The sequence below is a fragment of the Canis lupus genome, chromosome 20, assembly GCF_048164855.1.
Source record: "Canis lupus baileyi chromosome 20, mCanLup2.hap1, whole genome shotgun sequence".
Classification (NCBI taxonomy): Eukaryota; Metazoa; Chordata; class Mammalia; order Carnivora; family Canidae; genus Canis; species Canis lupus.
In genome coordinates, this window is record NC_132857.1 from 21,722,876 (window position 1) to 21,737,723 (window position 14,848).

The 14,848-nt window shown below is 38.2% G+C and overlaps 1 pseudogene; it reads left to right on the plus strand.

The window, feature by feature from the left end:
• Positions 1 to 3,137: 3,137 nt before the first annotated feature.
• LOC140611588 (aspartyl aminopeptidase pseudogene) lies at positions 3,138 to 4,659 on the plus strand (annotated as a pseudogene).
• The last annotated feature ends 10,189 nt before the right edge of the window (positions 4,660 to 14,848 follow it).

The following is a 14,848-nucleotide window of genomic DNA, read 5'->3' on the forward strand; positions in this document are numbered from 1 at the left end:
AACTTGGGGTGCCTGGGTCGCTCAATTGGCTCAAGTCATAATCTCAGGGTGCTGGGATCAAGCCCTACCTTGGACTCCCTGCTCAGCGGGGAACCGGCTTCTCCCTTTCTCTCTGCCCCTCACCCTGCTTACATTCTTTCCTGCTCTCTGTCTCTGAAACAAAGAAATAAAATCTAAAAAACAAATACTGGGGATCCCTGGGTGGCGCAGCGGTTTGGCGCCTGCCTTTGGCCCAGGGCGCGATCCTGGAGACCCGGGATCGAATCCTACGTCGGGCTCCCGGTGCATGGAGCCTGCTTCTCCCTCTGCCTATGTCTCTGCCTCTCTCTCTCTCTCTGTGACTATCATAAATAAATAAAAATTTAAAAAAAATAAAAAAATAAAAACAAATACTTAAAAAATAAAAATAATAAAATATATGCATAAGGGGAAAAAAGCCATGGAAGAAGAAAAGAAAGGAACAGTCAAGGAGGTGAGAAAGAAGCAACTGAGATTTATCACAAAATCCTATTCAAGAAGTATGGAAATTTCAAAATATACAAGATGCAGGAAAACATTCTGGGGAATTTAATGTACATCAAATGCTCAATGACATTCGTTTAGTCATACGTTCAACAGCTCTTATATTTCTTAACCTGTGCCCAATACTGTGCAAGGTCCGGGGCAGAAAGAAAAACCAGCTCAGATCCTTCCTTCTTGGAGCTTAGAGTGTAGTAAGAGAAACGGTTATTAATCAACTGATTGTACCGTAAATAATTATCAACTACAATGAGCGCACTGTATGGAAATCCAAGGCTGTAAAAACCAGAATGCACAATAGAGAAATCTTACCTATTCTGGGAGAATATGAAAGGTAAAGGATGGTTTCTTTGGGTCTTGAATATACTTGATAGCCTCATCTGCAGAAATCCTCTAGCGCTGCTACTTTGGACTCCAAAGCAAAGAGTGACATCATTGTTGTCATCATTAAAAAAAAAGAACATGAAAAACATACCATCTACATTTCCTAGCAAAAAACGACAAATGACAATTTTGAAAGAAAAGCGATTTTAAAGATTTTTTTTAATAATAAGTTCATTGTTAAGACATTTTGTACCAATGTTTATAAGGAAAAGACATCATCAAAACAATGTGTGGGAACATTCTAAATTATTTTTAATAATATTTGACATATTATATGACTGTCATAAAAGGAAATGTGTATTTTGGCTTTGATTCCTGGTATAAAAATTCACCCCTGAAACAAATATTTTCCTTTGGAAATCAATATTTTGGTTCTCAGGACTCAAGCAAAGACTTTGGATATTACCTTCTTTTATAATGACTGTGAGGACAGAAATCTGGGAAAGCAGAACACCATGCCAACAACCATTGATCAAACACTTATCGATATTCCCATGCAGCTCATGGCAGTTAAATGCAGAGATAAAGTTATCTCAAAAAGAAGATGAAAAGCAAAGGCATTAAGACTTCATCCATGCAATAAAAGAAACTTGAACTCGGATTCACCTAAGAATCAAGAAGTCACGTTCAGAAATTTGAGCAGTGTTTGTCAGGAAACAATTTTGATGCAGATTAAAATGTTATGCTCATAACCTTGGGGTTGTATTATTATTATTTCAATATTACTATTCATTTCTTTAAGCATAAATTAGACTCCTTTTAGAAATTTTCTTGGGAAACGGTCTTCCCAAGTTTCAAAGGCATTAAAAGTTTGTTCATGTAGTTTCAGATTTCACATTGCACATGATCTTCAACAAACTAGTACTTGTTGAGATTTGGTGTAATATTAAAGAAGAATATCCACAACTGTCTGAAAAAGTTATTAAAATGTCCCTCCCTTTTCCAACTATTCTTGTGTATGAAGCCGAGTTTTTTTTTTTCATATACTCCAACCAAAACGCCACACTGTAAGAAACTGAATGCAGAAGCAGATTAGAGAATCCAGCAGTCTTCTGCTAAACCATACATAAAAGACATTTACAAAACTGGAAAATGGTGCCATTCTTCTCAGTATATTTTATTTTATTTTGGAAAAACTATGTGTGTTAACATGTAATGGGTATTCACTGTATTTTTAAATGAATTAATAAATATTTCAAAGCTATCTCAGATTAAATATCTAATGTGATTAATCCATAGATAGAAACAAAAGGTCTTTGGGGGTCTTCAATAATTTTTAAAACTGCAAAGTACTCCTGAGATTCTGAGTAGGAACAATTTCTGTTGACCATGATCCCTATTTGTTATCTTGGATCATTCCTGGACTGCTTTAAACAAAACATACTTCTTACAGTTTAGGATTAAACTGTAACTTTCACTGAGTTGTTTACCTCAACACCATGGCTAACGTAGTAGTGCCAAGGAAAGAACAGAGAATTTGCACTTACAGAGATTGCAGAGGACAGGAGGAAATCATTGTCAAACTATACACTACCTATGCTGGGACTATAATGTGTCTGTTATTTGAAATGGAAAATAGCTATCTTTCTTCCTCATTATAAAGAAATCATTAAAAATCTAAGTCAGTTCTATAAATATCCCCAAATTTATCCATCAGCCAAAAATAGCATTCACATTTTGGTATGTTTTCTCTCAGGTATTTTTTTCATATTGTAGCATTTGCATGTGTGCGTGAATGTGTGTGCATGTCTAAGGAAGAAATAATCCATGTGTAAACTTAGCTACAAGAGATCTAGGATAAAAAGTGTGAGCTTGGAAATCTCTGGTTTCCAAAAATCACTGGGGTCAGAATAAGAAAGCTATCATATAATTAGTGTTAATCCCACTAAATCAAATGTAAACTGCCCTATATATTACTACAAGAAAATTAAGTTTGAACACCTAACTCTGGGAAACGAACAGGGGGCGGTGGAAGGGGAGGTGGGCGGGGGGTGGGGGTGACTGGGTGATGGGGGGCACTTTGCCGGATGTTATAGCATAACACTGGGTGTTATGCTATATGTTGGCAAATTGAACTCCAATAAAGAAAATAAAAATAAATAAAAATAAAAAAATACGTTTGAAATCTAAATTATAGCTGAGAAACAGATCGGACATTAAACTGTTTTCCACCTAAAAACTTTAGGGATCTTAATATACAGAAGCCATTCTACTAATCATATCAAAATGCTAGTATGAGAGGACGCGGGCACACGGGTGGGGTCCTGCAGGTGGCCGTGACCTGGAGGGCCCGCAAAGAGGCGGTGCAGGCTGCGGCCCGGGAACTCCTCAAGCTCGTGAACCGGAGTCCCCCTCATTTCCACGCGGTGGCCCAGTGCCGCAGCCGCCTCCTCCAGGCTGCCTTCCATGAACTCAAAGAGACGGAGAGCTGGGATATCAAGCCGGAGAGCAAGTACTTCCTGCCCGGGAGCTCCTCCACGATCATCAGATCATCGCTTGTGCTGTGGGAGGCCAGGGTGTTCCTGGCAATGGTTTCAGCCTCACCGGGGCCCACCCGGACAGTCCCTGCCTCCGGGTGCAACGGCGCTCCCGCCGTAGCCAGGTGGGCTTCCAGCAGGTTGGCGTGGAGACCTCTGCTGTGGGATCTGGAGCACCTGGTCCGACGGGGACCTGACCTTGGCTGGACGCGTCCTTGTCAAGTGCCCTCCCTCAGGCCGGCTGGGTCAGCGGCTGGGGCACGTGCACCGGCCCATTCTCCCCATCCCCCACCTGGCCATCCCTCTGCCGTGAAATGTCAACGAGAACTTTGGGCCCCACAGGGAGCTGCCCTTAGTCCCCATTCTTGCCGCAGCTGTCCCGGAGGAGCTGGAGAAGGGGACTCCTGAGCCTGGGCTTCTCAATGCTGCAGATGACCGCCACCACTCCTTCTCATGTCCCTTCTGTGGCCCCTCTGGGACTGAGCCCCGAGGAGATCTTGGAGGTGGAGCTGGGCCTTGCTGGCACGCAGCCTGCGGTCCTGGCTGGTGCCTATGAGGAGTTCATCTTTGCGCCTGGCTAGACAATCTGCACAGCTGCTTCTGTGCCCTGCAGGCTTTGATCGACTCCTGTGTGGCCCCTGCCTCTTTGGCCCTGGAGCCCCACTGTGCATGGTCGCTCTCTATGACAACGAAGAGGCGGGCTCCGAGGGTGCCCAGGGGGCTCAGTCACTGCTGAGAGCTGGTGCTGCGCCGCATCTCGGCCCCCTCCCAGCACCTGACGGGGGTCGAGGAAGCCATCCCCAAATTCTACATGATCAGCGCAGACGTGGCTCACGCCGTGCACCCCAACCACCCAGACAAGCACGAGGAGAACCACAGGCCCCTCTTCCACAAGGGCCCTGTGATCAAGGTGAACAGCAAGCAGCGCTGTGCCTCGAATGCGGTTTCCGAGGCCCTGATCTGACAGGTGGCCAACAGTGTCGGGGTGCCCCTGCAGGATCTCATGGTGCGGAATGCCTCTCCCTGTGGGACCACCATCGGACCTCTCTTGGCTTCTCGGCTGGGCCTGCAGCTTCTAGATTTAGGCAGCCCCCAGCTGGCCATGTACTCCATCCAGGAGACCGCCTGCACCTCAGGAGTCCTCCAGACCATCAGCCCCTTCCAGGGCTTCTTGGAGCTCTTCCCTTCTCTGAGCTGTAACCTCTTAGTGGATTGAGGCCTCTTGGAAAGACTTCTCTTACACTTGAGAAGTTGTCAACTGAGCTGAAGCTAGATTATTAAAGTGGATTTTTCGCATAAATAAATGGAAAGAAAAAAAAGAAAGAAAGAAAGAAAGAAAGAAAGAAAGAAAGAAAGAAAGAAAGAAAGAAAGAAAGAAAAAATGCTATTATGAGTTAGAATAAGCACAAGTGAATTGCCACAGTTCTATTCTGGTATTTGGTATTATAAAGAATGCCTGTATTTAAAAAAAATGCTTGTATTTTAAAAATCTCATCTTACTGGACCTCTACCTTATCTACCAAATTTGGCCTTAAAACCTTGCTTAAAAAAGTAATGTAATCCTATACATTCACCAACATTTAAGTCTTGTGAAAGGTAGGAAGTAATTAGTATCAAATGTTTCTTAAAGACCATCTGCTTTTAATTTTTCCTCAGCTGTCTTATCCACTTTCACTATGGAAAATATTAACTTTCCACAGATTAGGCATGATTGAAACAATTTTTAAGAGGGGAGAAGAATTGGTAGAACTATTATACAATAAAGTTGAAATGAGAACATCTCAAATATGCAGGTGAGTGCTTTTTTTCTTAACTACTTTGCAAATGTTTCAACTCAATGCTTTTTATTATATGACTGCTCGCCTAAAAAAGGAAATAAATATTCATGTGGCCTTCTGAATTATTTTATGTATCACATTCAGGCATAACTGATGAGGTCTAGCAATCAGATTTTGAACATTATGTAAAATAATTTACTGAAGTCTTAGAGATTTTTTTTGTTATACCGTAGTGAAAAGTATTTCACTATATTTCAATACATCTTACATTAAATTAGTTTTGAGCAAAATAAAGTCAATCTATAGTTTTGACTTAATATACAGTTTATAAACTTCAATGTTAAATGATTTTTTTCCTGATTTCAGAGTTTTCTTGCACACTGCTCATTGACGCATAATGTGAATAAGAACTGAAAAGGCATCAGACATGAAGAAAGGCATTTGCAGATTTGTGTAAATGTAGGCCAAACAATAAATATAAGAATCCTGTTAACTTGCCATTGTAGTTTTCAGTTTTAAAAATGCTAACCCAATAATTAAGTTATACTCCTTAAGGAGCATATTTAATTAATATGAAGATCACTTACTAAAAACATATTCACTAGTTTTAGATGTTATCAAAATCACGGTTTAATTCAAATGGACATAAAAATGTTTTTCTTCAGATAATTCCATTTATATACATGTTGATGTTCTCACAGGCTGTATAAAGTCCCCGCCATGTTCATTTGAAGATGGAGATATACAGCATTTACTTCAGTTCACAAAGTGTGGGCATAAAACAATCTACAGAAGCTTTTTATAAGGTTTAAAAGAGTTCTAATCACCCATGCCAACTGCACTCCTCTCTCAACACAAAACTGCTTTTGAAACCAAGCATTCATTTGCTAAAACAAGGCATCTGCTGTTAAAGAGATTGATTATCCTGGGGCCTGACCTAATTGGGAGATTAGATATGCTTCTCTACTATGGATAGCATGGTTTATAAAGAAAAAAAAATTAGACCAAAAAAAGAGCAAACTTCTTTTGGACTCCAAGTGCACTTTTATTTATTTCTAATTTTCTTTAAATGGAAACAAACAGTATTACAAATGTCAGGTTGGTGTGTTACGAGTTAAAAATTCATTGGGTTCATGTCATTTCTTTGGTAACAGGTACACATTCACTTGCATCACATAAACCAAACATTAACAAAAAATGACATTTTTGTCATATCCTACTGAGTTAAGATCATTATATAATACATACACACACACATGCACACACACAAAATCTGGCCTTTTACTGATGTTATCATTTCAGTGTTTTCTATTGCCAGTTAGGTGTCGATTTTTTCCCCCAAACACAGACATCACCTCATTGCTGTGGCTAATTGCATTTTTCTTTCTAGCCTTTGACAACCAGACCTTTGTTAATGCTATTCACCAATATATCAGACTCAGGTCATCCATCCAAAACATGACAAAAGACCCAGATGCTCATGTAAATTGCACTCCCCAAAAGTACTGCCCTCTTCCTCCATACAGATACAGATCTGTGACCCACCCCCATTTTTGTTCACTCCCTTTGTTTTCTCTTAATCTTTCATGGTTGGAAAAAGTGATTATTTATAGGCTTTCAGAACATTATACTTGTTTACATAATAAATCAAATAATCAAGTTAATTATGAAGTTGGATAAATTGTCTACCCAAAATCCAAAAATTGTTTATTCCAGTTGAACTTCAAAATGGAAACTCCACAATAAAGATTTCTTTCTACCCATTTTTTATCCTTTCTTGAGCTCTTGAGATAAAACCAAGTTTGATTGTCCTCTTTCACTGAAGAAAAAAGGAAGAAAAAAAGGTTCATGTAGAAGCGTCCAAGCAGAAGTACAGGAGTGAATCATTTATAAAATATCTCATAATTAAAAAGACGATCTTAGGTACTTGATGTTTTCTTACTGCCTTTGGTACAATTTGCATTAAGCATTAGTTACTCAAAATTTCTACTTTCCTAAAGCCTTAAAGATAATTTTGAGATACTTAGAAACTAGTGCAATGATGCTTTTAAAGGAAGGTTATTATGGATTCAAATGGCAGAGGGAACAAACTGTTGTGTAGATATATCCACATGCCAGATCCAAGACTACTTTCTATTCATTTCCATTCATTTTTATATACATTTTCGCCTCATATACTTAAATGTTTACTATGTTTCAGAGTCTAAGTCACTGTAAGGGAAGGCAGAAACTGAGAATTGATTAAATAAGAAAACAATGTATCCAGACAGAAAACCAATGGCAATATTTTAGTATTCAAAGGTGAGCTTCAAGATCAAGTTAACATATATGATTTTCTGACTTTAATTTTAAAGACTTTCAAGTCCGAATACAATTATGTGAAAACTTAATAAACGTATAGGGTTACTGGAGCGACTATCCTTATCTCCTACTCAAAAATACAACCACACTAAATTTGACATGCTCATCTGTTAGTTATAATCCCAAGGAAAAAAGAAGAAATACTTTATTGAATTTATTCAATAAAATGACATCAAACATTAGTGACCATTACAGCTTAGCAAATATTATGGGATATGGCAGTAACATTAGGAACGGAACGTCAGGTCCTCAGTTGATTGGACTCTCCTGTGGCGAGGCCCAAATGTGCAGGCTTACTCTCTGAATCAAGTAAGAACAGAGCAGAACACCTCATACAGATAGAGCAGTGGAAGACAAACCAAACAAGGCCAACAGCAAAGGGTAGGAGCTAAGAAGAAGACTGAAAGTTTGGAAGAATTAATGAAGCAGAAATCAAAGATACCAAAGATAGGAAAAAGTGAGGGGGGGAGTGATGACTTTATGATGATGGGGTAAAACAGGCTTCTCCTGGTAATTACAACATTCACCAGATTTAAACAGTGAAGAAAGTCTTGAGTGCTTCTTGCCTAGACTGTTACAGAGCTTTCCAATCTGTATTTCATGGCAGCTACCATCATGTTACTAAAACATCACTTTAGTTACATTCTTCCCGAGTTTCAGAACTTCCAATGGCTTCCTCATGTCTCCTGGGAAAAGTCCCAACTTTTCCACCTGCCACACAAGGCTCTCTAGAAAAGGCACCCCGATGTGATCTAATTACATGAAGACTGTGTCCTGGGCAAAAAGTGAACTGGTTTGGTGCTTCCATACTTTTGGTCTGTTGATTTTAAGTTCTGTGCTTGTACTGTCCTACCTATATGTCTACATCCAAAAAGGTTATTGTCCTACCTTTTCTTTATGATCCACATCAGACTTCATGTGCTCAATGTAACCTTTCCCAACAGCCACCCACCATCTTTGCCTGCTGAAGTTCCAAGTACCCTTCAAGTACTACTATGTCCTCCAAAAAACTGTCCCATAGTTACCTTTGCGTTCATTTTGCATTTACAGGGGATCCCTGGGTGGCGCAGCGGTTTGGCGCTTGCCTTTGGCCCAGGGCGCGATCCTGGAGACCCGGGATCGAGTCCCACGTCGGGCTCCGGGTGCATGGAGCCTGCTTCTCTCTCTGCCTGTGTCTCTGGTTCTCTCTCTCTCTCTCTCTCTCTCTGACTATCATAGAAATTTTAAAAAATTGCATTTTGCATTTACAGCATATATTCACTTGGTTCTTATGTTATACCTCCTCCTTTGCAGCTATTTTTGTGTATTGGCTCCCCAGATAGATTTACCTGGAAAAGAAAAGCTGTTTTCTCTCCCTCTTGTATCCATACAGCTCCACATCATGAGATAAATACCACTCAGGAAACATCTATCGAGGAACAATGCTCTGTGCTATTATTTTTTCCTTGGTTGATTTCTCTTCCCATTCCTCAGAATGGCTACCCCCAGAATCTTTCCAATCCTTTTTCCTTGTTTGCCTATCTTTGCCTTTCCCAACTTCCTTATCTTACCTCCTCCTCCATTGAGAAACTGAAGGTCATTCCACACTTAATGTAATACTTCCCCAAAAATAAAAATTCATCTACACTCTTGCCTTTCTTTTCTTATATATTTTGATTTTCCAAGAAGGAAATGTCTCTTCTAAGGCTTATTCTCCACTTGGGTCCTTGATGCCACTGCTTTCTGTGGTCTCCAATGTCTGGTTCCACCTTTCTGACCTTCAACTTTAGTTTTTATATTGCTCTGGTTCATCCTTCCTCTTTATTTTATTCCTAAAAATAATTTAAAATTAAAATTTAAAAGAATAAATTAAATTAAAAACACATATTTCCTCTTTGTTTTATTTCTAAAAATAAAATTCCCCAAACCCAGCAATGGCTCATGTTATTTCCCCACCCTCCAATTTTCTTATTCATGAAACTTTTGCTTCTATCTCCTCATCCCTCACTTCAAAACTCAGCAAGACTTCTGTCCCTACCATGTGGCCCAAATTGCTTCCTCTTAATTCATCAAAGATCTTCTAAATACAATATCTGATGATGTTTTCCCATTCTTATTTCTATATTGTGTACTAAGCTACTAAAACTTTTTTTTTCACCTAACTCAAATAGGTGCCTCTAACTAAATAGGTTTTTCTGACATTCATCTCCCATGATATGCCTCCTACTTCTTCTGACTTTCCTTCATCACCTCTTCTTCTTCTGTGTGCCATTTTACTAGTTATTACCCCTAGATCCTTCCCTCAGTCTTTTCTCTTCCTGACCTAAACAAACTTGAAGGAAAATGAATCTGATCCCACAAACTTTTTCATCATCTCCATGTATACAATTCTACTATGATCTCTAAGATTCTTTATTTATCAGAGATAGACCAAACACATATGAACACATTTTCAAAATGCCTCTCAGATCTCTCATCTTTTTACATTCTTTAAGATATTTATTTATTATTTATTTATTTATTTATTTATTTATTTATTTATTTATGGCTCACACACATGTGTGCAAGAATGGTGGTGGTGGGAGGAGCACAGGGGGAGGGACAGGATAGGGGAAAGAATCCCAGGCCAACTGGTTCTCACGCCCCTGAGATTCTGACCTGAGCCAAAGCCAAGAGTCCTGCACTTAATGGACTGAGCCACCCAGGTTCCCCCCTGCCCTTTACACTCTTACTGTACTGGATATTCTTTCTCATTTCCTTTTGCCAGAACTATCCACAGAATTGGTGAGCTGAGCAATAGACTGGATTTCAATCATTCTGTCCCTGGCCAGGGCATTTGTAAACAGCACAAAATAGAAAACTACTTCTAATGTTGTAACCCTACTGGGGATACCCATTTGGGCTACCTACTCAGAAAAGCCGATACTCCAACCTGGATCCCACTTCTGGTCTCTCTTATTCTACTTAGGACCTCTTCCCCTCGTTTCCACCCTTTAAGATAATATCTTAAAGTGCAGGGTCTTCTCTCTGAGTGTCCACTAGGTTTCTGGCCATTCATCTACGTTGTATTTCACTGCTACATGACTCCAAGGAGTTTTATGTCAAGAATGGAGGAGGGGACAGGACATAAGGGCCCACTGTCCATCACCTCAAAGGAGATTATTTAAAATATAGCCAGACTTTTCACATTTTCAGGATTCACATCCTGCTGCAATCTAGATTGTCGGGACTTGACCTCAGTTCTCTAAGTTGGGTGACCTTGGATAAATTTTTCAGATTCCTTCTATAAGTTAATTTTCTTAGCTATAAAATACAGGCAATAATAGTACCTAACTTGCATGCTTGTGAAAGGATTAAATAAGTAGATTCACATAAAGCCCTTGGAAGAGTGCCTGGCAGAAAAGAAGTGCTCAACAAATGCTAGCCATTATAATTCCACCTTGTTTGCCATAATGGTAAGAGAGTGTCTGTTCTCACCTTTTCCTTAGGTTGCATCATCTGAGGACTCCTTTAGTTATCCTAGATGTATCAGGATGTGCTGGAGAAAGTTGGAAAAAAGCTATCTAAATAATAATGATAATTAATAATAAGAAGAACAGAACAAGAATAATATATTTAAAATAGCCAAAGCTTCAGTTTTATTATCTCCTGTAATCCTCACAAAAATTTTATGTGACAAATTCTATTGTTTTCTTGTGCATGTACCTGTGAACTATGCCTCTGGTAGACTGGTTGAAGATTGCTGCTCCCTTAGATGATCCCATTACATTCCACCTCTGTGCTACCAGTAGTAAAATTATTTTATGGGATCCAAATGGACTTTTACCACATGAGAACTGTTGAAACTCCTAATAGGGTTTTTATTCTGTGCCTTCAGTAGGTTTAAGTGGAAAATGAATGGTGTCCAAAAGTCTGGGGCACCCTTTCCCAAAGAAATAATGTATTTTCCTCACAGGATTGGTCTGGTGGAGGCAACATGGAAAATGATAGCTCAACTTTTCACACAGGCAGGTCAGTCATCCAAGCTGCTTCCATCTGTCCCATGTCTACCTGAGCATGGGAGCAAGCAAGGAACACTACCATCCCCAATTCAGGATGCCTTATCCTTCAGGCAATAGGATTTCTGTACACATACTTTCAACTAATGATTTCCAAAGTGAGTTATGTGTACAGAACAATCCCTTGTGGGTAGCCCCAGTGGTTCAGCAGTTTAGCACCGCCTTCAGCCCAGGGTGTGATCCTGGAGACTTGGGATCCAGTCCCACATCAGGCTCCCTGCATGGAGCCTGCTTCTCCCTCTGCCTGTGTCTGACTCTGTCTCTCTCTCTGTGTCTCTCATGAATAAATAAATAAAATCTTTATAAACAAAACAAAAAAACAATCCTTTGGGGGTATACAAAGAACTGTTAGAACTTCTACTTAGTTTGATTCTTTTAATCTAAGAAAATAAACTAAACTGTAATAAAATGTAACAAATGGATTGACACCAGCACCCTCACTGCAGTCTACACATCAGAAAGTTACAGGTCACTATAGGTATCTTGAGGAAATGAAAGTCAACTGTTTCAAGTTTGCTCACCCTTTCTCTATGTAGGTAACACGTGGTACTGGGCTATCTGACAAGAATTTCAGAAAAATTTACACCCAATATGTTCTTTTAAAGAAAATGTGACTTTTTAAAATGAATGAGCAAATGTTTTTCAAAAGACAGTCATGCTACTGAGAGAGCATGTTGGTATCAATTATTAAAAAAAAACCAATAACACCTGTACAATTGAAAAACTTGGAAACAAATTTTTCTAATTTGTTTATAATTTTTCTAAATTACAAATTATTTCCAAAGGCAATTAGAAGATGGAAACATTTAGTTCTAAACTAATATAAAGATGTATTTTCAGGGATCCCTGGGTGGCGCAGCGGTTTGGCGCCTGCCTTTGGCCCAGGGCGGGATCCTGGAGACCCGGGATCGAGGCCCACATCGGGCTCCCGGTGCATGGAGCCTGCTTCTCTCTCTGCCTCTCTCTCTCTCTCTCTCGAATAAATAAATAAAATGTTAAAAAAAAAAAAAGATGTATTTTCATATTTTTAAGAAATGGGCCAAAACTGCTTAATTCTTTCTTTTTAGATACATTCATTAAAATTATAAAAATATAGATAAATAAAAATAAAGAATAAGTCAATAATGAACTTTTTCCATTTTCATCTTCATATCTTTGTAATTTATCTCTTTAACTCTAATGGTCAAAAAAAATTTCAAAAACAACCCAAAAAATATAACATTTGAAATACATTTGGTAGTAAAATAAACCAAACTCAGTATCAGACTTTTAAATAGTTCTTTACAAGTAATTAAATCAACTTTTAAAAAAGTGAGGCATATTAACCACATACACTTTAATATAGTTACTAATACATTAAGTGAAAGTAAAACTAAATTATCTTCCAATGTTATAATAAAAGTCCTTTTAAAATATTTTATTTATTTATTTTAGAGAGAGACAGAGAGTCCGGGGGGAGGGAGGAAGAACAGAGTGGGAAGGAGAGAGAGAGCCTGGTGCAGACTCCATGCTGAGCTCAGAGCCAGACTTGGGGCCTGACCTCACAACCCTGAGGTCACAACCTGACCTGAAACCAACAATGCTTAACCAACTGAGCCACCCAGGCTCTCCAACAAGAATCATTTTTAAAACAAACATTTATCTCATCTATCTCCAATTTCTAACTTTAGTATGTTTTAATATATATATATATTTATTATATTTAAATATAACATATATAAAATATCACATTTGAAATACACATGTAAATATATATTTTAAATATATATAAAGTATAGTAGATAGCACATGTGCCTAATAGCCTGGAAATGTTTATAATTTTGAGATAAATAAACCATATTGGTGTATATTCATCACCTTTTCTGTTACTAATGGGATACACTATTTTAAACAAGATCTTTGAGAAAGAAAAGAGGCAGGTATATTCACATTTCCAGAGTCCTTCAAGCAACCTTCCTTCAAGTGCCAAGTGTACTTGGGGCATTAAGTAATGGCCTGCTTTTCCCATACTCCTGATCATTATCCTAAGGCAGGCAGCCATCCTAGGGATAGAAGCACATAACTTCCTAAGTCCCTAAGATCTTTAGCTGTATTACAGTAGCATATTTGGCTGCCCTTAGGAGCTAAATATTATAATTTCTTATTAATTCAATGGAAACTAAAAATAACTCAAATTTAATAAGAATCTTGATGTAAAATTCCAAAACTAAAAAGGAACCTATCTTATTAATAACTGTTTAATTATACGAACTCATATCATCACTTTTAAGAATAACAAAATTCTGTGAATATCTAAATGCCTCAGCCTGTTGTGTCTCATACTAGAGTCTGCAAGAATATTCTTGGAGACCTAGAAATTAATGAAACTTCATTTCAAGTTTCCTTTTTGTGTGTGTGTATGTACACATTTAGTTTTATTGTAACAAAGAAACTTGTACCCTTTTAAAGTTTAAAACTGAGCATCTTTCCTTTCAAGTGAAACAAAAAGAAAATTTAAAAATAAACAGGAACAAAATTACAGTAGAGAATGTCAATTCCAAATAAGATCCTACAGGTTCTTCTGATTCTCCCATCGAGTGGCAGGGCTCAAGTCATCATTAGGAGAGTTTTATTTTAAAAGTGTCATCTTAAACTGCAAGGATGTCTGTTAAACATCACAATTAAACATGCCAAAGGAGAAGCCATGTTGTCAAAATGCCCACTTAACCCACCCAAACATCTCAAACCCACCCTTTGCTGACCTTCTATAACCCCATTTTTTTAAGTTTTTTTTTCTTTTTTTAAACAAGAGAAAGTAGACAGGTACATGTTGGTAAATGCTAACTGTCCATATTCACATAGAGACACAGTTTCCTTATGATACTAATGTAACACAAGCTTAAAAAGGTATATTCTGAATCATCCAAAAGACTACCTGACAACAGATAATTGCCATTTTTTCAGTTTGAAAAGTTAGCATTTTTATTTATAACTATACTGAGACCAAGCAATAATAAAAATATATCATTTAACTTTTAATCCACTTCATCTTCAACACGAAACCAAAAACTCTAGGGTTCAGTAAGTCTTTTTGTTGTCAGTTGATGTTTTAAAGACTATGTACATTACTCCAGAATAAAAAAACACTGTCATGTCCAATTTTTAAGTGGGAAATCCCAGCAGAAATAATAGAATTAATGTGCATGACTGATCTGTAACCTGATAAATATAGCTTGACTACTACATTGTTTGAATGAGTTATAAATACAAGGCAGGTTATAAGAGAACTGCTCCAGTTGAAAAAACCAAGTTT